This window comes from Drosophila sechellia, chromosome 3L (genome assembly GCF_004382195.2).
Source record: "Drosophila sechellia strain sech25 chromosome 3L, ASM438219v1, whole genome shotgun sequence".
Lineage (NCBI taxonomy): Eukaryota > Metazoa > Arthropoda > Insecta > Diptera > Drosophilidae > Drosophila > Drosophila sechellia.
Genome location: NC_045951.1, coordinates 7,820,467 through 7,843,863, shown reverse-complemented (window position 1 = coordinate 7,843,863; position 23,397 = coordinate 7,820,467). Strand labels below are relative to the sequence as shown.

The following is a 23,397-nucleotide window of genomic DNA, read 5'->3' as shown; positions in this document are numbered from 1 at the left end:
TTAAGTGCCTGCATTATTAGTTATCATGTTCTCGGTCTTATATTCCATTATGGCATAACTCTTTAATAAACATTAATGGCTGCTGGAATAGCAAAAAGAATTACTTGAGGAAAATCTCTAGCTTTCCCAAGTAATCCACATTTAATGCACTTTACCATATTTCCCCCTGCTTTTCCCTCTTATTCATTGGCTACCAACTTGTTTTCTTGTTCTCAGGCCCAATCACACTTCTCTACGGAGAAATAAATCTTAATATTTGTTGAAATCAATTATTTATTATCCATTTAAAAGCATAAATCAAATTTGATAACCAGGAAAGCACAAAGTGCCAAAGGTTGTCCGTAGATAAATGCAATACGAAACATTAGTGGCTACAACATTATACGACATTCAATTCCATTTTTTCCTTTTTTTTTGCAATGTATAAAAATACATTTGAACGTCACAGCTGACGCAGTTTTGTCTGTGCCCCCACCTCACAAAGTTTCTAGCTCTTTTTTTATAATATTTATGCACATGACACAAAAACGTGAGCCGCTTGTTGTTGCCATTATTTATATGCACAAATTTGCTGTATTTTATTTGGTTTCTTTTGAGCGTTGCTAGAATTTATTGAAATAAATTGTGCCCGCTTTTTAAAGCAATTCCATTCCGCTCCAATTTGAATTAAAGTTGTGTAAAGTTCTTAAAGAACGTTCTCCAGGGGCGTGGTGTACCGCGGGGTGTGCAGAGGGGTACGCAGGTGGGCGGTGGGTGGTGGGTGGTGCTCTGTGGGCTTTTTGGGGAGTTGGGGGCATTCCCGACTGTCTGGCGCATGAAGAGGAAAAAACTGGGTCAAAAGTTGGAAAAATTATAAAGTAAAGCAAAGAAAGAAAAGCGTAGCAAAAGTTCAGTTCAAAGAAATGGAAGAGGAAAAGCTGAAAGCACTGGGAAAAGGGGGAAAGTGGTGAAAGGAGTGGGGAAGGGGGGTGGGTGGTTCACTAACGCGAATGTTTATGCACACATACACATGCACTCGCTTTATCTCACAGCCTGCATTTTTGTTTATTACTGCTCCTTTGCTATTTGTTTGTTTTTCGACTTTATTGCAGCCAACAAGAAATCGAAATAAAGAAGTCTCTGGAGATATTTCAGGAAATTAAAATGGGCAAAAGATCGTAAAAAACAAAGGGGAGCAGGTAGATATGACATACTCTTCACACTTGAAGGCATTTCAAAAAGTTCTAAACCAAACATTGTATCTCTTTAGAAACACTTGAATTTGCATTAAAGTATCTTCGCCTATTTGAGATATTTTGAAAGACTGATAACTAAAATATGTTATGATTATTGCAGACAGATTTGTTAGCAATATAACATTAATAGCTATAATTAATCATTTGGAACTTCAGCAAGAATTTAGCAAAGCATACTAATATTTTATTTTCCAATTAGTGGCTAGTATTCTTCCAATTACAACCATTTATAATCAAATTAAATACAAAATTCAATTGCTTTTCGACCAACATCCGCTTGTCTAAGTGCCCACAATCTTCCAAGGCCCAATATCCACGCCCACTCCGCCCACTTAAACACACACCTCAAAAGAGGTGTTAACTGCAATTTTATGCAAATTAGCTGCAAACAAAACACAATTCGTTTGAGCTAAGTTCGTTGAGGCAGCGATGGCTATCAATCGTAGACAAAAAACTAATTGCATTGTTTGTAGTTTAATTAACCAAAATGTTCGAGCCGCACCTTCGAATCAGAGAACAGAAATCGTATATATACTATTTACAGATATATATGCGACACCTACTCTGTGAGTAAAACGGAAATCTGATTTGGCAATCTAAAAGAACCTGAGCACAAAACAAAAACAAGACAAACTTCCAGTCATAAATATTGGCTAATTATGTATAAAAAAGTAAACAGCCTTCAAGACCAACAGTAAGTAAACAAAACCAAAAAACTAAAAAAAAAAGTACTACAAAATGTCAAAGCAGATATATTTGCTGTTAAAATTGTTAAACTTTTTTGTGTGGCCGCAGTACTTTTGTCAGCTGCAAATGCAGAAAATGTTAACTGCACAAAATGTAAATAAATTTTCCTCGTCGGCAGAGGTAGCGCTGCAAAGTCACGTTGCGGCAGCAGTCAACAGACAGCGCGATTTGTGCCACTAACCTACTTCAAGACAACCGACAACTGAACCGACTCACAAGCTCAACAAGCCAGCAGCTCGCCGTCTCTTTCGCGCCATGTATGTGCCTCTCTTTCTACTGCTGTGCCTCACTTTGTCCATGCAATCTGAAGCGTTGACAAAATTGAACAAAAAAAATGAATAAAATACTTGTACTTAACATATATTTGAAACTATTATAAAATCTATGCTCAAGTGTACTTTCCTGTATACTAAGTACTTAAATCAAACAAATTACTATAACTGTAATGTGCAGTGTGACCATGCTAACGAGCGAAGGTGTAACCATACCACAAAATTGAATGTCAAAAAAGGCAATTAAATTGCCCTATAATCTAAACATTTAAATTCTTACTAAAAGGCCTATGAGATGACCCAACTTCTATCTGCAGTCATTTCACACTTTATTCCACCAACCCACATACTATTATTCAAGTTCCTTCGACCGAGTCTTGAACTTTTCCCTCCAGCTCAAACAAATTAGGCAGCTTGAAAGCCAAAAAGGCCTTGATTGATTTGAAAAAGGCTTCAGAAGGGCCCAAGAAAAGGTGCGATTGATGGAAAAGGTGAGTGCCGAAGGTTTTTAATCTCGGAACATGTGTCCACGGCTAAGTGATTTGGTCAATGGTCAGCAGCTGTCGCAACTGAAAGCCGAGAACAGCTCAATTGAAATATTTCAAAAACTTATGTGTGCATAAGGCAAAGGGATAGGCTGGAGACAGATGTAGACAGTTTTCTGGTTTTGTTCGCTGACCCATAAAAATTATCAGGCTGTCAATGCGACTCAGTGACACGAGACAGACGTGTGCGGACCTAAGCCACAAGCCCCAAAAAGAAACCACTCACGGATATCAAACCATTATGTGTCTATCCATTCGGGACATTATCAAAGCTCTCAGTGGCAATTATGTGGGCATTGTTGCCGGGGTCTCGACTCTATGATTCATCAACATCATCAGCTGCTGCTGGCTATAATAAACATAATTCTCGTTTATTATTATTTTTTACATTGCTCGCTTGCCTATTTGTCTATTGTGTTGCACAGCTGTACTGGACCGCAGTTAGGAAATTTGCTGCCTTTTGTTGCACTCCTTCAAAAGTTAATCAAGATCTTAATGGTTTTCAGCTGGCAAGTTCAGTTTGCAAAAAGGTTTCTATGGGAGTACTTTGAAGATATAGTTCTGAGCAACATAGTTGCCAAATCCCATGTGCTTATTTTAAATAAGATATATAATTTTTTTCCAACTAATTTGTATTTATCTTTTTCTGATAAGGATTCACACAACGATTTGATATGATACGACGTGATCAATATAATCAGGCATTAATTAGTCTGTTTAGTTCAACGAACCTCTGCCATTTGCCGTTTAATTCATTTCCATTTTTAGCCAATTAACTTGACCAGTTGCAAATTAAATTTACAATAGCTGAAACCAACACCCGGGGGAGAGAAAGGGGTAGAGGTTACTGCCATACGATATTGCCATAAAATATGTTTAATAAACACACACATAGGGGCAGCAGAGAGAGTCGGAGATAGCCTAGACAGAGACGGACACCTTCATCTAATTAAAAATATAATTTATGTTGACTCTCTAGTTGGCCAAAAGCGGCAGGGCGCGCGGGGTCTGTTGTCAAGGCAATTAAACTTGTGTAGCCTGCCTGTACATACATACAAACATACATAACCCCTCGATCCTAACTCTTTACAAACTGGATTGACCCCACTATAAAGAAAAAAGAAGCAACATTTTCAAATTATAAAAGCAAAGACGAACTCACGCATTTTCCTGCATTTATTTATTCAGGCAAAAACGCACCCAAGCATTAAGAAGCATTTGTGGGAGAAACATTTTTGCATTTGCCATTAAAATGTACACTTTTAAAGCAAACTTAAAAGAGAAAAGTTCACTTTTTTCCACTTTTTTTCTTTTGTAATTTCCTATTTTTGCATAGATAAAAGATACAAAAATGTAAAGCCACGTTGTTGTTTCTGCTTTGATGGTTGAGCTGCTGCTGGCTTGGGTTTGTTGGTGGCTCAACAGCGCGTAAAAGTCAACGACAGCTAAATGTGGCGCTCGAAATTAATTTCCAACTTTTATTGTGGTTATACCCCATCGCCCAGTATTCCATACCAAAGCTGTCCCCACTCTTCCCGCCTAGCTGACTATATAATTTTAATGAGACACACACGCATCTGCGGAGTATATTCAACTTTAACTTACGATCTTTTTGGTACAGCTAAATAACTGGGCACTGTTCCATGACTCAACTCGGTTTGAATTGTTTGGGGTTAAGTGCGGGCTCCACGTAATGTGAGACCCGCAATTTTGTAGTTTTGCAAAAAACTTACCGCGAATGAGAACAATAATGGGAGATTGTTAGAACAGTTGTGTTCTATCGAGATGTTGAATAATTATTAAGCTATCGTCGGGTTCTGTGTGATTTTAACTCTCCCATATTATTCATAAAATATCATATAATAAAATATATAATACCCTGCAGATCAAAATGCAATATTTTTCACAACTATATTTTATTTTAACCCTAGCTTTATTTATTCGTTGTGCACAAAACTAAATCAAAGGCTCTAAAGACTTGTTCCCCTATTTCTGCAGCACTTATCTACTCTTTGTTTAACATCTGGCTTGTATCAAACGATCTGAAAACATAAAAACTTCAAGTGACTGCGGCATACTGAATTATCAAAACCACAAAAAAATAAAAATAAAATCGAAATGCATACAAGAAATTATCAAAAGCAAATGCGGCAAACACTTAAAATGGTCTCAAGTGAGTAGACGACGACGGGCGAGAAAAACAAAAAGCCATGGTCGAAACAAAACTCAATTCAATCAAATAAATACAACAAAGAAGCGGGATTATTGCCGGGGAGGGGGGAGGGAGTAGATGGGGGAAAATGCGCGACAGAAACCAGCAAAGTTTTTCGTGGTCCCCAAAGCTGCAGAAAAGTCAGCAACAGAATTTGTCAAGCAAATAAAAGGGGTTGGGAAAATGCGCTGAAAATTTATGCAGCTCCCGCCGGAGGAAAACGACAAGAGCAAGAGCAAATCCCTGCAGGGGCAAGCCGCCCATCGTCGCCTCGGTGGGCGTGGCACTACTCGCTGCCTCAAAGCGTCGACGTATTCGTATGCTGTTTTTTTTTTCTCTATATCTATCATTTTTAGTTTTTGTAAATATGCATGGGCACGTTGGCAAGCGCTGAAGGACATTGGACCAACTGACTGAATGACTGAATGACTAACTGACTGACTGAATGACTGATGACAGTACTACTGCTGCTGTTGAAATGAATGAGCTAGTGACTGACTTGCGGCCACGCCCTATAAGCCGCCCCCCTGACGCTTTGTTGATTTTCATTTGAACTAAACTTTATGAGACTCAGTACACAGAAAGTAAAAACAGCAATATTTGCATGTTGAAACCATTCTCTTAAGCTTACCTATTTAAGTATTGCATTTTTTAAATTTAAATTTTAGTGCTATTTTTGGTTCTTTTTTTTGTTTTTACTAGTTCGTGTTTGTTTTTTGAATTGGTGAAAATTTGCGTTTTCTCTGGGGTGAAGTGGAAGTGTGGATATAGGTGAGCCTTATGTAAACAATTTTCAATAGGGCTGCCAGCAGGCTGATAAGGGGTTTAAAGAAAAGTGGGAGTTTGGGTGGGGACGACAGACCGACAGACTGACTTTTCCCCAAAGGAAAATAATTTAATTTAACTCGGTTTGCGGTTAATCAAACTAAAGTTGTTGGCAACGAGACACGAAAGGAATGTTTAATGAGAGACTGTCTAGAAGAAGTTAAATTGAGACCCAAGTAATAAATGTTTAGTAGTTTAAGCACTACTATTTTAATAATAGTATAATACAATACAATAAATTTATGGTTTAGAAATAATTTCCAAATGAAATCGTTCCGAAGGAAATGCTGCTATTTAAGATAAATAAACGAAGTGAAATAATAATTGAATAAATGTTGTAGTTCCTTTTGCCATATCTTCTGCCACATTTCGAGCAATAAAAACCGTTTTTCTTTTGCCAAGCTGAAGGCATTTAAAGCAAAAACACCATGGCGAGACACGTAACAATGGGTGGAAAAATCATGGACCATGGAACTCGAAGAAAAATGGCAAAGGAAGAAGAAAATTCGCTGCCCAGACTTTTGGCTTCTTTCTGATTCTTCTTTTTGTTTTGTTGCCCGGGAATTTTCACCGCGCGGGCAAATACAAACACACACACACACACATGCTAAAACTTTTCCACAGACATGAAAATCTACTCAGCAATGGGAGTTCTAGTGGGTGGATGTGGGTCGAAGGACGCCGTGGTGCTATAAGCGGTTAAATTTGAGCAAGCTACTCCTCCCGACCCCATTGGATGTTCCACCTTTCCACGTCCACGTACACGTGGATGCCTCTGGCTGCGTCATCCTCTTCTCGCCTTCGTCCTTCCCGTTGGCCCCACCAATTGCCATCCCTCTCCACCTCCCCCCTTTTAACCACCATTCGTTTGTCCTTTGTGCGACCCCCAGGTCCAGCCTCCGCCCACCAGCCACGCCCCCTGCCCATTTTTGGCAACTGTTTGGCAACCATTTTCGTGTGTGGATGACGCGCAGTTTTTCCAGCAGCAGAGGAAAATAGCTGGGGCACATTTTGCTAGGAAAATGGTTAAAACGGCGAGGGGGCAGGACATGGATGCCCTGCAAAATCCTGTGGCTAATTTTATGTTACGCATACGCCGCGTGTGATGTTTCTGTTTTGTGCTATTCGCTCGTTTTTTCACCCCTCGTGGAAAACTATGTTGCCTACTCTTAAGCGTTTTAGAATGGCTTTTTGGTATGGGGGATTGAGGCTCTAAATGGAAAATCAGGATGCCCAGAGGGGAGTTTGTAGAAGTGGGAAGTTGAGAATATAGTGGAATATATGGTGTAGTTTTTGTTTTTTAGCTGCAGAGCAAGAGTAGTTAGCGGGAGAGATTACCATTAAGCGTATAAATTGGTCAGATGATTAAAGTTTCGCTTCCATTTTCGGCTCTAAGCTGGAAAATTGGAAGCCAAAAAGCTAAATGGAAATTGGTTTTATGGAAAAGGAGCTGGAAAGTGAACGACAGCAAGTTAAACTAGTTAGTTAAACTATTTAACTATTTATTTATTCCATAATAATTAAAAGTTTCCTGAGTAGTTAAACACTCTTCCATTTTAAAGAACATCCTATATTTTCTTATAGAATGCAAACTCTTGTTGTTTAAATAAAATCGGTATCAGTGCGACAAAAATAAGACTGGAAGCTAAATCCGCTGAAATTCGGACCATGAGACATTTTCCAAGTTGGCTATGTAAAACTCCTTTGCTAACCTAAAGTTTTGGTAACTTGATTAAGATCGTAATCGTTAAAATTACTTGAGCACAACTATTTTACGAGCAAATTACAATATTTTTTTTTTGCTTGAGTATTTTTATTTTATTTTTATTACTTATGCAGGCAACAGCGACGACACAAGTTCACTGGCATGAACAAAATAATTTATGCCAAAGTCGCTACAGCACCACCCTCTACCCCATTTTGGCCAACACCACACCACACCCCTCCCCCATTTTCCCATCGATGGCTGGTCCGAGTTTTCCCTCACCATAGCAGTGATGTAACTTTTACGATGTTGCACAAGTTGCCTTCTATATGGCCATGCTCTTTTCACTACCGGCAGAAATTTCCACCGTTCGAGGAGAAGTGTAGTGTTCCAACTCTCTACGGGGGCGGTATTTCCGTCTTGACTTCCACCGAGATTGCTACGTTCTCCTTCTCGCTTCTGCTCTCACAGGATATTTTGGGCCAGGGAAAATGTCGTTCGTCTGGCATTTTTGCGTTGGAAAATTCTACCATCGAAAACTTTGTTTTGTTTAATTTTAAGCGACGCTTTTCGACTGCTCAGCAAAGGCACAACTTTCTGCCACATTCAATCTCCAGCATCCCCAGCGCTCGTGGATTATTTTTCGTATTTCGCATTTGGTGCAAAATTGTGTGGCAACCAGATAAAACGCACCTCAGCTAAATTGTGGAGTGGCATGGTGGTGCGTTGAAATTTGAGGTAGAATGAATATGCTGGTTAAAAGTGGCAAAATGTTTATTTCGGTGAAATATGTTTGCAGATTTTGCAATGGGCAGAAAGTAGAAGGTGTTATGTAAAACTTTGTGTTATTATTGTTTGCAGGACCTCATGAACTTAGGCAAAAACTTGTGGTTTCTCGTTTTTATTACAAACCACAAAAACCAAGTTTGTGGCTAGACATCAAATTATAATAAAAATAAAACCAAATGATGTTCAAACTAATAAAACATTCTTAAATATTTAATTCGGTATATTTCTTTAAATAAATTAAACGTACATGTTTCCACAACTTTACAATAACCAAAGATCAACCGAATAAGAAGAAAACAAACAAGAAAATGCTCACGGAATTTGGAAAACGTCTGTGGAAATCCGTGACACGCCCACTGCCAAAACAGCAGAAAGTTTAAATTTAAGTCGTACAAAAGACAAAGTTGAAGCAATTTGTGTTTGCTCAAAATGCTAAACAAAAAAAGTTAGAAATGGCAAAGCCCGCAGAAACGAGAAGTATAAGAAAAACAAAAATCGGCAGAGAAAATTGCAAGGAAAACTGCCAGAGGAAAATTCTAAGGATCCTCCTTTTTTTTGGCAACAAAAAAATGGCGCCGAAAAAGAAGAACTACATGGTCCAATGTTTACGACTGCGAAGCGCCTGAATTTATGTGCATAATAACGCCCAAATGGGGGCGTGGCGAAAATTTATGCAAAACAATAAAAGGAAGCAAAGCGAAGGGCAGAGCCAATCGAAAAATAAGCTAGAATGGATAAAATATTTAAACTTTTAATCTGCAACATTTCTAGGAATTCAAGGAATCTAAACTTTAATGAATTAATTTTATAAAGATATACATATTTTATTTCTTTATTGATGTTGTGTTAAATTAACTTCAAACTAAGTTAAATAGATTTAATTGATTCACAAGGAAATAGTTTCAGTAGTTTTCTTAGCGCAAGAGAAGATGTATGCTACATAAAATTGAACGTTGAACTTGTAAGCCATTAGTAAACTTAATCGGCGGCAAAAATGTGCAATTAAAAAAAGTTAGATGTATTAAAGTACTGCCAATTGGGAATAGCGGAAAAAGTACAATTATATAGTAGTAAAAAATAGTAGTAGTTACATGCAACTGCAACAGCAGCAAGATCCTCTATAAAATTGAAAGCAACCTCTAGAATCATAAAAATAGTAGCCAAACCCACGTATTAGCCACTTTTACAGCTGCTATCAATGCATTAAAAGCAATCTTCGCGGCAGCAATTTTAGGTATTGCAATTTTACAGTACGATGCAACATCAAGGAAACTTCAAGCCGACTTATGAGCGGCAATAAACGTGGCTAAGAAATTCAGAGAACAAAGAACAAGCGACATCAACGAAATTGCATGCTACTTAGCAATAACTGGCATATTAAAAGCAACTTCTTTAAAATTCTATTTAAAATATGAAAATTATATTGAGGAAACAATGTACAGCATGGTATGTTTATGCAACAAGAATATTGCAAGAATAATATTTTTCATTGGTAAAATATTTTATGCCTGGCAAAAAATGCATAAAAAACGTAATAATATTGAAGAACATTGAAGCAACGCTTGATGATCGCATTGTTCATTTTTTTGGCATTTTTTTCCACTCCATTGAAACGCTTAAAACTGTGCTATAGTTTCCCGCTCGATTTTTCACTGCTTCTTTCTCACTGGCCGCGCAATTAAAGCCAACAAAAAAGTGCACCTGTGTTTGTGTGCGGCAAACATGTTTGTGTTTGTTAAGCACTTTCACAACAGTTTGTAAAATTTCATTCTGAAATGTTTATAGCACGTAAAGCGAAAAAGGTTGAATATAAGCGAAAAACGAGGTGTGCAAACAGTAAGAGTAAAAAATATAAGTAACAAACTCTAAAGCTTCATCATTTTGCAAAAAACTGAAAAAAATTAGTGACTATACTACAAAAGCAAAAGGAGGAACTAATACGTATGAAAAGCAGCAGTAAAGGGTTAAGGAGAGAAAAGTTTAGCTCTGGAAAAGTGCGGAAAAGTGTGCAAAGCAATGGAAGTGATGGAGCGAGATGGAATAATAGTAGTAGCTGAGCTACCTGAATATTTTTGGGTCATGAGGTGTTCAAGTGTACTTTGTTTAATGAGTTTTCCCCTGATGAGAGTTCCCTCCCCCCTTTCTGCTGCCTTTCCCAGCAGTCAAAACAAAGCCAATGCCACGCCTCCAGATAAAAGGCGTTGGAGGTAAAAGCAGTTAGCAAGGCAAATATTAAATATTTATTTTAATCAACGATTTAATAAAATATTTTGCAAGAACAAATAAAGTCGCGAATTTTAATTTAAATGGACGAGAAAACCTCTCACCAACCAACTAAATGTAATGGATTTAAAACTTGGTACTAAATGTTAAAAAATATGATTTTCTTTAGTAGGTAATGCTAATACTTTTTGTTGAGTCTTGAATACAAAAGGCTGTTTTAAATCCAGTTAATATTCTTAGCCAAAAAAATGCCTGTTTTCCCATAAAATTTAGCTAGACAAAGACCAAACTAGACCATGCCGAATTGCCTTCCAGGAAAAGGAATTAAATTCAGGAAAACTGCCAAGAGGTAAAAAACATGAGCATAATTCCAGCGCCGAACTTGTGAAAATTCTTATGCTTCCAGCGGGTTGTCCTGGTGATAAGGGATTTCAATAGGATTTCTATAAAAGTGTAGGTAGCAAAAGAAGTGGAAAATCTCTATCTTCTTTTTTGTGTGAAATCGAATATGAAATTCAAGGCTTATATAGAATTTGCTTGGAAAATTCATAAGCGATATAGATATATCTCTCGCTTGGAAAATTCATAAGAGATATAGATATATCTCAAATGCGTAAACCCCGAAAAACTCAATTTGTTTACACAAATCGAAATCAAAAGCAAACAAATATACGAGGGGACAGCAAAAGAGCGCAAAGAAAATGTATAGTTTTCCACTCGTGAAGGTCATCAAACTTTGTTGAGGGGCAAATGGTACCACAAACGAGGGAAAAGGGGGCGGGGGCTTCTTAATGTCTCAGGAAAATCAGACATATGCTGGGGACCCCAACGCAGCGAAAGATATAAAAATAGTTAAGGGAAATTGTTCAACATGTTTGGCTCTTGTTGCTCAAGATCACACACAATTAACAGCTGGATAAATAGCAGACAGAACGGAAAGATCGGTGTTGAATATCGGGGGATATAGTGGATATATATATATATAGGCGTATATAGGGAGCAAAAGTTGTCTCATTCAGTTTTTCGTGACTCAAGCCGCGAGGCGCTGACAAATCAATGTGGCTGGGGTCACAATTTAAATTTAGCCAATATCAAATGGGCAAGGCAAGTGTGTAAACAAAAACTTGGTGGGGTAGAAAAACAGCGGGATTTCGTTTAATTAAAAAATTCTACAATTCCCTGCCTTTCGCTGCATTTGATGAAAGGGAAATGTGCTGCCAGGAATTGTCATTTGATATGACTGATTTTCAAAAAGGTACAAAAGTGAAAGAAACAATAGTCATTGATGATGTGAGCTATCTAATAATAATATGGGTATAAAATTAGTCTAATTAAGATGAGAGCTGGAACTATTAAGTTTTAAGTTAATTTGCAAAAAATATTACAATGTTAGCAATGCCTTTTTATTTGGAATATCTTTCATAAAACCACTTAATTAAGACAATGACACTGACCCCCAACTGGCAGGATTCATCATAAGGAGGCAAAAAGGAATTGCATTATGGCAACGAGAATTCCGCGGCTCGCCTTGAAAACGATGGCGTGGAAATAGTTGTCTGGATACTTGGCATTGTCCGGCGTTTTCCGCAGCTGACTTGCCTTTTGCCAATATTGTTTTATAGCCATACAATATTACCATTAGATAAATTGCCTTCGGTTGGCCAACGGGATGGAAATGTGTGTACTCGACTCTTCTCGCCTGTCCACGTTTCAAATTACTTTCTTTATTGATTCCTTTCGATGACTTCGGTATTGTGTCCGATAGTTTTAGTGCTCTACATGCATTCCAATGTTTTTCAACTCGTAGATGCAGCATTTATTAGACTTTTCCCCACTCGATTTTCCCATCCCCCGCTTTTGTGTGTGTGTGCGTGAAATTTGATGCCGCACTCTTTGACCCTCAAACCGTGAGATATACAGAGAATGTTAGAGGAGCAAACACTTTGTCCACACTTCCATCCACCCCATAGAATTCTCTATAAAATGATGCATCTACGCCCCCGCATGAGTATATATACATACATATCTATCTACAAACTACAAGTATTTTCCCTACACTTTGGCATCTTGATTTTCACTGCCAGCTTCAATTTTATGACGCATTTTTATGATTGGTAATTAAAAAAAATTTAATGCGTTCTGTTGTCGAGTGAGTTTTATGGAATTTTTTCCTATTTTCCCCTAACTTTTGTCCATTCGCTGGCCAGCTCATTAAGCGATTGTAAAATCAAGAATCCCACCTTTGAACTTTGAACTTCAATCCGCGGTTGACACACCCACATATCAGTTAATTATTTTTAACAATATAATAAATTGGTGTTTATGGTGAATGCAACATGATTCACTCATGTTAACTGGCTATTTATTAACTTACGTGGCTTATTATAGTTGCCATAGAGTTCTTAGAAGTTGAAATGGAACTTACCTAAAAAGAGAGAAAATAAAATATTCATTAGTTATATTTTTTATTATTTTTGCGCTCATAATGAAACTATTTTCAAGATAAGGCTTGTTTTGACTTTATGACTTTGTTTGATAAATAGAAAATGACTTTCTTCGATACTTGCACATAATAAACAATTAGACCCATAGCTCATTAAACATTTATTCAATTCATATCAATATCTAGCCGTAACATGAGCAATAACATTAATAGGAACCCCTATAATCAATAGGACACTAATAAATTTGACCCTCCACTCGGTCGCCACTTGGTGGTCTACGTAAATTATATAGCTATAACTTTTTATCATGATTGAGGCCGGCGATACCACCGCATGTTTTTTTTACATCGAACTGATCAATAACCGCAAAAAAATACCCAATTACCCCTCCTTGGTTTTCACGACTGGAGGCAAAAGTTCAATTAAAAATATTTAAACTTCTCTTCTTCTCCGCTTTTTTTTATGTAAACAAACACACACAAATGCGTGTCAAAATAAAAAATAAAATACAAGAGAAAACTTGGGATAGGTTGGAGAACAGTGCCCCAAAGGCATATTGCAACATGCTGCACATACAATAATGCAGGCAAAGGCAATGAACGCGGTCTTGGACTTTTGGCTTGCTACACAGGGCAACATTCCTATATTTCATACATTTATGTAATAATTAAGATGATATTAAATAGTATTTTTTACAAGTTATGATACTTTTTCACTTTAAAATGGCTGCATAATAAAAGATATTTCATTTTTAAATCAACTTTAGATACAAATGCTTATTGCTCCGGTATTTCTTTAGCTATTAAATTCTCCTACTAAAATGAATACCATTTAATTTCTGTGTACATTATAAGGGAGGGGTTTTCCGAGGGGCTTTTTGAAGGGGTCTTTGGGGTCTGGGTCGGTCAGCTTGGCTCGCCGTATAGACGCAGACCATCCGGTTCTGCAGAGCTCCATCTCTGTCGCACGGTCGCGCCCTCTCGCTCGCTCAGTCATCGTAAAAATCCCCAAACGAAAATTTCATTCTTCTTTACTTAACTTGCCGTTGTTGTAGCTGGTTGTTTTTTATTTTTCTTCTTTTTTTTTTAGGGTGCAATGAACGTTGCGTTGCTGCTTTTTTAAGCGCATGCGTGCCAACAGGAAAAGAAGAAGATTCGAGCAATAAGAGCCACAAAAATAACAACATTGTTGCCTTTCAGAGATGGGCAAACATTTCCAAGTGTTTTGAAATTCTGTCACAGTTGCATGAAAATTAGATGTTCAGAACGTGATGGAATACGAATGAAAGTAATTATGGAGTAAGCGTTAGAAAGCAAAGGATCGTAATACAAGAACTCTCGACTTGAAGATTGTGTATTAAATAGTGAAGAAAGAACTCCAGTGAGCATAGTAATATTATTTTTTTATTTAAAATTCGAAAAGTTCCAACCATTTCCTGGTGGCACAAATGCAATTCAATAACAACGTTCGATAGCCAGCAATTTAGCATACTTTGTAAGTAATTTTTGATACTCTATAAATATGAATGACCGTCATAAAAATCAAAGTAGCAGTATAAATCACTCTGTCACGATCACGGCCAGTAACAGTTATTTTTCCCTCACTTTCCTCGTCACCCCCACTGGAAATAAAGGCCGACAAACTTCGTTAATAAATTGGCTAACCAATGTTGCAGCTTCGTCGCGGAGACCCCAATGAAACTTCAAACTCCACCTTGCGTCAATATTAACATTCATGCTCATCCTTTTAGGTGGCTCCCCTGGCTATTTGGGAACCCCCCTCCTAACCCCCTGGCAGGGTCAACGGCCCACTCCCCTTGCTCCAATGCTATTATATGTGGCCATCTGCCGTTTTTGTTGCAGTCGCCTGCCTTGTCGTCGTAGTCGTTGTTGTTGTTTTCAATTCGTATTTTGTATGTCTCCTTTTTGTTAATGGCAGAACCGGGGATCCCAATAGTCGAGGCTCCAAGGTTTTTGACACATACGAGGGGAAATCAATATGAAATGATGGCAGACTAAGGACTGCACAACACAAAGCGAAGCCAGACAGCTGCACAGGACATAGGAGCGAACAGGGTCAGGTACTTGGCCAGACCTGCTGGTATCCTGCCATTATGCCACCGAACCTCAACGATCCTCGAAGGATCCTCAAACGAGATGCGCCCGAGGTTTGCCCGCTTTGTTATCCTTACATTCTGCTGCCGTAATTCGAGCTCATTGGTTTTATCCTCGAAAATGCTGCGATCCAAAGAAGGGAAAAAAACATGCAGGATCTCTGCTGCTTGCAAGGACCTGTGACATGAAAATATCCCAAAATAACAGGAAAATACTAAATGCGGGGTGCACCTGCCTGAAATGGAGGAGAAATCCGCTCGAAAATTTTCAAAAATTCGACAGGGTTGCCGAGTAGCAATGATGCATCATATAGGGCGTATATTGTGTAAAAATAACAATAACAGATAATCTGGTACTTTGAATGAGTGTCTTTTATTATATTGTAAATCTAGTGCAGGAAAAATGCACTTAAGATATTTGTACATATGTGTATGTACATATATGGATTTAATGAGTTCAGCTTCTTTTGCTGCTGATTTGTTCATTGCTGTTTAAAAGCATATTGAAGGAAAAATAAAGTTGAACATTAAAAATAGCAAAAAACGTGGAATTAGACGCATAAAAATAAGTTTTTATATAATTTTTTTGATTATATTATAGGAATGATATGATATTATCTTCATGATCTTTCAGTGTGACGCATCGAGTGGCGCCAAGGAAACGAACCAAAGCTTTTGTTGCATTTGTATCTGGATAAAAAAAAAAGTCGAAATGAGCAGATGGAAAAGAGTAACAACCTTTTGTTGTTGTTCATGTGTTTTGCGAGCAGATATCAAGAGCGTACATCAATGAATGACAGCTGACAACAAAGGCGTCTCGAAGAAGAAATATGCATACAAAAATAAATCGCAAATTCATTTCTTTTTAAATTCGCTGTGGGCGGTAGCAGAAGAATAAATCAAGTTACAGCCACCTTACACGGAATTACATATACTCCTATATGGGTAATTGCATGGCAACAGCTTCCAAGCCAACAACGGCGGCTTATTTGTCATTGGAGCTGCGAAAGAGACGAGTAGCAAGTGAAATGAAAGAGACGGGCAGAGCAGCCTGAATGCTGCAGCAAGTGCAATAAAGAATAGGAAAATATTTCCTTGCCACAATTAACGCATCTATCTAATTATCTAGCTGACAGTAAATGGGGAATAAAAAAGAGAGAGGGTCTCCGGCTTTTGGCGCCAGGCGGCGAACCATTTTCAAATACTCTACTCTTGCTGGTAAATATTTAACAATGACGCTGCAGTGGCGCAGCAAAGGCATCTCCAGCAATTACCGCCATAGACTTTTTCTAGAATTTTAATTGAAATGTCAAAAGCGTTTAGTGGCAAGCACACACAGCGTTTCGACCATGGCGATAATAATAATCATCGCGATGGCTGTGGAGATGATGATGATGATGGTGATGCAGCCAAAAAGCGGTGCCCCATTCAAGAGTCTAGAGTCGAGTATCCTCAGATTCGTTGGTTCGGACCGGCATTGCGGCAAAATCCCGTCCCTGATTGTGTGGCATTATTGGGGTTACGAAAATATGTATGTTAAGCTGCTAGTTAAGAGGCCGGAAAGAGGAAAATGTGTACGATTGTGCGGCTTTGTTGATTCGCTTATCGTAAGCGTGTTGTTCAAGATTCGTTTGACTGCCAAAATGTAGTATAGAAACTATTCAAATACTCACTACGAGATTAATAATAAAGTTACTTATTTATTAGGAATTTCATTATCAGTTCTGCAATTATGGCTACTGTAGTAAAACCCACAAAAATCAATTCAAGTGTAAATCGTGCGGAGCTTTAAAGCATGTAATTCAAGCGCCGAGCAATTGTTGTTAATTAACACCTACGAAAATGTTGCAAACATTGCCGAAATGTGTCTAAAAATTTGCCAACTCAAAATGGAAATGCAGAAGGGGGAAAACGAGAAAATCTGCAGCACAAAGGAAAACAAAATCGGGTGGTTTTAAATAATAAAAAAAGAAGGGTGGAAAAAGTGTTGTCAAAGCTTTGCAACCAAAGATTGCAGATAGGCAAGTTTTGCATGCCCGTTCAACCATTCAATATTTTTTAAAGCATTTTACAGTTGCCGCTTCAAATGCACAGAAAACAATTATAGTGATATATGGCAATAATAAATATCAATTTTAAATCATCTGCTAGTGTTTCTGTTATAAATTATAGCACTTATGCTTAAAAATCCCAGTTTTAAATGTGAGTAGCGTTAATAAAATCGTTAAAAGAAATGTTTTCAAGTGCCAAAGATAAAGCTCATTTCGTAAATATCTTTTTTCGCCTCTGCTCTTTAAGTTTTGCGTTAACCCTCATTTAGCATAAACAGCGGCAAACGCTGTGGAGGATGCAGCCGAGGGAATCCAGACAATGGCAGTAAGTTTTTCTGCCGTTGCTGCGGAGTTGCAGTTGCAAAAGTTGCTGCTGCAGTTGCAATTTCTGTTGCAGTTGCAGCTGCGACGAGCATTGCCAGTAAGCTTGCCAGCCACATTAAACGCTCGCACGATTTTCTCGTTGCGGCTGAGTGACTTGTGCCGTCGTGCCAGCGGCAAAAAGAGTTTTCCATTGTGCTAAATATGCGAGATTTTCCAAAGAGTCGCCACACCACAACAATGGACCGAAGGTGGGAAATGGATGTGGGGCGTGAGTGGAGCACTCCAACTAATCCTGTCGATCGAGAATATGGTGTTGCGCATCAACTAATTAGCATGAATCGAGAATATTACTTTTAATTTCTTGCTTTAATAAACAAGACCGAAAGTATTTGCTATCATCTACGTATATTTCTAAATTTACAGCATTGTTTTGCACACTTTACTGCAGCAACTACTATTTACGTTCAGAAACTTATTTTGACCCCCACCAAAGCTAAATTACATAAATGCATAAATTTTCCAACGCTTCTCGAATAGTTTTTCCATTTGGCCCCTGGAGGCGAATAGTTTGACGCAAAACTTAATTAGTTTCCCCCTCTTCTAGGAGCTGCTCTTCCAGCCCGATGGGTTTTACTTTATTTGGTGCCCCCCAACCTTGCAGTATCTCTTCACCCGGAGTGGCTTCATTAGGTTCGGGTTCAAGTAGAGTTGACCGCCCCGGGCTGGGACCCCTCACACCGACTGCCCCCAAAATCCCCACATCCATTTCAGTGTTCGGTGTGTCCAACTGTCTCGACTTGTCTATTTCAGTTTTCCAATGCACTTTACGAGCAGCTCTAAGGTAGGAGCAGCTCACCAGAACAGTTGAACTCCACTCAATGGACGGGGGGAAACTGGGCAAACTGGGGAAGTGGGAGAAAAGGCGAGGGGGGGGGGGGGGGGGGGCAAAGAAGGGGCAGGCGGAGCGGCGTTCTACGTTCGTTCTGTTGTCCAACACACGATGATTTATTTGGCACACACGCAGCAAGAGAGGGTTAGTTAGCGGGGCGCTACCTGCTTGAGGTGGTATCTACACAGAGAGAAATGAGTTGAACTGAACTAAGAATCGCATTTAATGCTGGCTTAGCCACATGCAAGATCTACACTTCAATTTGGAAATTGCTCAAATTTGTGTAGATACTCATGACTCGATATGCTTGCAATTGTCGATTTATTAAAATTTATAAAAATATCCCTTATTTCTCAGGTCTTATTTATGATGGAAATAAGTTAGCTATAGCCAATCAATATGAAAGTTACCTTAAGACACTCCCAAGATGAAGAAAATCTTTTTTTCTCAGTCCACCAATCCCAACATAGAACCCATGGAAGCTTTTTTTCGTTTTGGTGGCACTTAGTTGACTATTATTTTTCATTTGGGGCGCTCGCAGCTCGCAGGCGGTCCAAGTGAAAATTATTTCAAGATACTGGTAAAACGCAAAGGCACACGCATAGAGATACAGATACAAAATACGGCATACACAGATACAGAACAGATACAGATACCGATACAGACACTGACACAGACACACGCACATGTGCTGCAACATTATTTCTTGTGCTCCCTTTTGCCACACTTTGTTACACGATACCTAAAACCCGGGGATCCGAAGAGGTAGGTGCCAAGAGGAAGCAAATAGGGCCGGGTATATAGTACAAAATAAACTTCAAAGATACATTTGCGCTTCACTTGAACCGTAGAACGCCGCTCGAGTGAACTAAGCTGGCCACAGCAAGTGAGCTGCAAACACACACATGTGTACATGTATCTGTATCTGCGTATCTGTATCCGAGTAGTATCCGTATCTTTGCGAGGACCAAAATGAAGCTGTGGACAAAATTGCGTGCGTAAATCCCTTTTGTCTCCTACTCCAACTCCCTACCAACTCCTCTATTCGTAGTACAAATGTTTCAACCGAAAAGTAGAAAAATGAGTGGAGGAATTCACTGTACACTACCTGAAATTCAGGACCTGTTCGTTTCCTTAGGCCATGTTGCCAAACTTCAACTGATGGTGATAGATAAAGGACAATAGATCGAGATTCCATGAAGGAATTAGGTAAAAAAAATATCTTAAAGCAGTTGTGTTTCGCATTTCTCAGTTTAATCTCAAAGTTTTTTAGCTCATTAATGAGATTCCATAACAAATTAAGAAGTATGTTTGCCCTTCTTCATTAGTAAGTCATACATATCAATCAACTTGGGCCAGCCAAACCCCAAGAGCCATGGCAAATTGAAGAATAAATTATAATTGGGCCAACCCTTTACAAATTTAATCAGCTAAAACTAGTTCGCTAAACTCTGAAAGCAAAATCAATATGCTCCTGCCATAGCTAAAACAAAAACGAAACCAATTAATGTGTGAAGCTTAGGGAAAACTTGATGAAAAACTCATAAACCAATTGAGCGCCCTTTTTGGGCGAAACTGCAAAAAGCAATCAAGAGAGGGGAAATGCAAAGAAATCGCATCAAGGGAGAAAACCCAGGGATAGCTAGGAAAAACAGGATAATTATTCAAACACTTTCAAAGTCAATCATACACACACACGAGGGCAGACGTGAAAAGTGTTCCCCTAACGAAGGACGTGGAATTGAAAATGTTTTTGGAAAAACTTTGTCGTTGCAACAGACGGAAAAATATATATGTACGTATGTATGCAGGGATGGTGGTTCATCGTGATGATGGTTGAAATTCGGTGCTATTCGGGATGTTGCACTCGCAGGGAAGCGAATCGAAACGAGAGTGGAAAAAAACATATGCGGGACCTCACGACACAACCATATCCTGTAAACGTCTGGCTGGTGTGCACATGTGTGAGTTTGCCAGACAAAATAACTGAAAAACGGGCGAAGGTTGTTCAACCAAACAAGCAAGCCAGCAAAGCAAGCAACCACCGCAGCAAAAGACCATAAACAGGATAGGGAATTCGGAAGGGGGGGATTCAGCATCAGGAGCAACACATTGAAGCATCAAAATCAGCCGACAGCAGCTGTTCCAAAAAGTGGATGGCATATAGCCACTGTACGGAGTCCGGAATTGTGTGAGTTTGGAATGAGTGGTATCGTAAATAAAACTATGCATGTGCACTGCTTTCCTTTTTGGCCCTTCGAGCACACACACACATCTTTTTCGGTGGTTGGACGCGGCCCAAAAGCAAAAGGTACCATTGCCATTCCATGCGGGAACTGAACTCCCCGCCTGAGATTAGCACAGGATTTGCGACCCGATAGAAATCGGATGGGGGACTCTCTGCAGGCGGAAAGTTCAGACTTTACGAAAGGTCGAGGCCTAACATACCCTTGAATATTCAAAAAAAAGGTTTGCCTCATTCTTTATTACTATTTTTAGTGATGGTTAGAATATTTATCATAAGAAATATCCTGTTATATTGGTTATATCCTTTCACAGATATCATTTATGTGTTGCAAGACATTTAATTAACATTTTACTACAGTTCGTTTGTCCCATTTCAACATTGCGTTCCAAAGTAACCACAATGTACACATTATGTGTGTACCAATAAAACATAAAGGCCATTAAAAGGCTCTAAATTGTTCTTGGCCAAATGAGCCTGTTACCAGGGAACAAGGGAACTCGGGTAACTGGCCAAAACAAAGGCAAAGGCCGGGCTGGTTCAGAGCCTAAAAATAACAGGAACTGAACAACTGGCTAAGCCGAATCAGTTGCTGGTGAGTTAGTGACTGAGTGAGCCTAGACCAAAGACACCTTGCCAAGAGGCTGGGCTGGCTGACCGGGCCAAGACACCGGGATGCCAGGCTGACGTCCAGGTCCAGGTCCGAATGGAGTCGACTGGAGACGACTGGAGTCGTCGGCTCGAGTTGAATCGCATCGAGTCGAGAAGTCCACCGGCCACAATTCGTGCAGGAAGCGGGTTTCGTCGATGCAGGCAAAAGGTTTACACTGTCTTTTTCCTACCATCCGTCCGACTGTCCAGTTGTCCCGCCGTCCAATGGTTCGTCGTCTGCCTGCTCACCTCCCAAAACCAGTTGCAGGTAGTTTAAAGTAAAGCCCAAAGATCTTCGCTCATTCGCTCGTCTTTTGGGATACCTTATAGCATATTTCTTATGCGACTCTGCTGCGCAACCTGAGTCGCCCGCCGTCTGTCCCGTCCATCCGTGCATACATACCGACGTTTCGGATACAAATATATAACTATATACATATACACACTTATATATTTATATATAATTCTCAGCCGTTTCTTGACTCTTTCGAGTCGGTTGCATTGGGGAAGATTTCGTAGAACTATGCCTAGGATTAATTGGTTAAATGTTTGTTGTTCTTGTTACGTTTACCTCGGATTTCTTTCGTTTCTACGGTGCCACTTCTGGGAAACAAATTATAAATTGAGTAATCTAGCACTAAGCATCGAATTCGGTTTTTATTTCAGCCATTTGTGTTTATCGACCAGAGGGTGAGGCAGTTAAATGAAAGGGTTTTAATTGTGGGCCAAGATATTTAGACGGAATTTTATGCAAATTAATAACTTAAAAAAAAATTTAAAAATTAATGATTAAAAACCTACAAATAAATCGATTTTACTTCACTGCAAAACCACCTTGACTAATCGAAAAGTTCTTCATGAGACTTGACAACAACTAATGTTGCCCAAAACTTTTATAAGCGGATTTGTTAAAGTATCTATTCTTACTTGGCCACGTTGCCGAAGTTCACTTAAAACGAGAACTACTTTACGACTTGGACCCCAAACTCCATTTGCGGGCCACTTCCTTCCGCACCTGAAAATCCACGCTTCACCTGCTTTTGGCCTTTACGCACCGCCTCTGAAAACAGGCACCACCTTTAACTAAGAAGCCGTAAACAAAAAATACGAAAAACACATTTCCTAGCCTAGGCTGACCGGCTGCATCTAACAAGTTCGACATTTGGCACTTGAATTTAACGCTTGATTGCATTCCAGTCCAAGTTCTAGTCGCACTCCATGCACTTCCCTTACTTTTCTGGACAGGATCTGCAGATATATGCAGTCCAACTTCCATAACTTCGATGTTTTGGAACAGCAAAAAATATGTATTCATAACTTCGGCAACTTACACAAGTTAAGTGAAACGTTGCAAAAGTGAATCATGGATTTTTGGGTTTACCAAAACTATATGACCTATATATCCTGATTTGTGAAACTTTTGTATATTCCAACAAAAAAAAAGGGATTAATATCAGTAAAATATGGCCAATGGTGTAACTTTGTAAGTAAATGAATATTATTGCAAGTTAGCAAATGCTAGACCCGCCGCCACTAAAGATCGCTGTGTGAAGCCAATCCGAACGTCAACGACTTCATTCCGCGGGCTCCACTTTCAGTTGGCCAAAGGGAATCATGGATCGGGGGCTGCTTCAAAGGGAAGGTGGTGCAACGAGGGATATACTTGAGCTTCTTCTTGGGCCTCTTCTAGCCTCCCATAGTTTCCACTAGACCCTCCACGCTTTTTGTGTTTCCCTGGGCTCCTCCACTTGTGGCTGGTCTTCGGACTTCCACTTCCTTGTGCCTAAACCATTGGGGCCCCCTTGTGTGCCAGTTTTTAACTGGCTTCCCTGCGGACGACCAACGACGACCACTCCCCCACCGGCAGCACTCCTCAAAAGACCCGCCCGATAAACTGGGCTCACTTTGCGTTTTGATTATAGCCGGAAATGCCGTTTTACACGTGAATGAAATTTGTAAATGCAGCGTTGCCAAACTTCTGGCTACACTACGAATAAATTGATAGGAAGTCGAGTTAAATAATAAATAGATGGTATTTCTAGCATATATTGCTTTTTCTGTACTATGTTCAAATCATTTGCAGCTTTTCTGTTACATTGATAAAAAAAAACGTTTCTAATCCATATT

General features: G+C 39.2%; 1 protein-coding gene across 2 annotated transcripts in view; it reads right to left on the bottom strand.

Annotated features, from left to right (window-relative positions):
* The window catches only part of LOC6604798 (serine/threonine-protein kinase NLK), a 67,508-nt gene that overhangs the window by 41,161 nt on the left and 2,950 nt on the right, over positions 1 to 23,397 (bottom strand). The gene's annotated exons all lie outside the window — the stretch shown is intronic.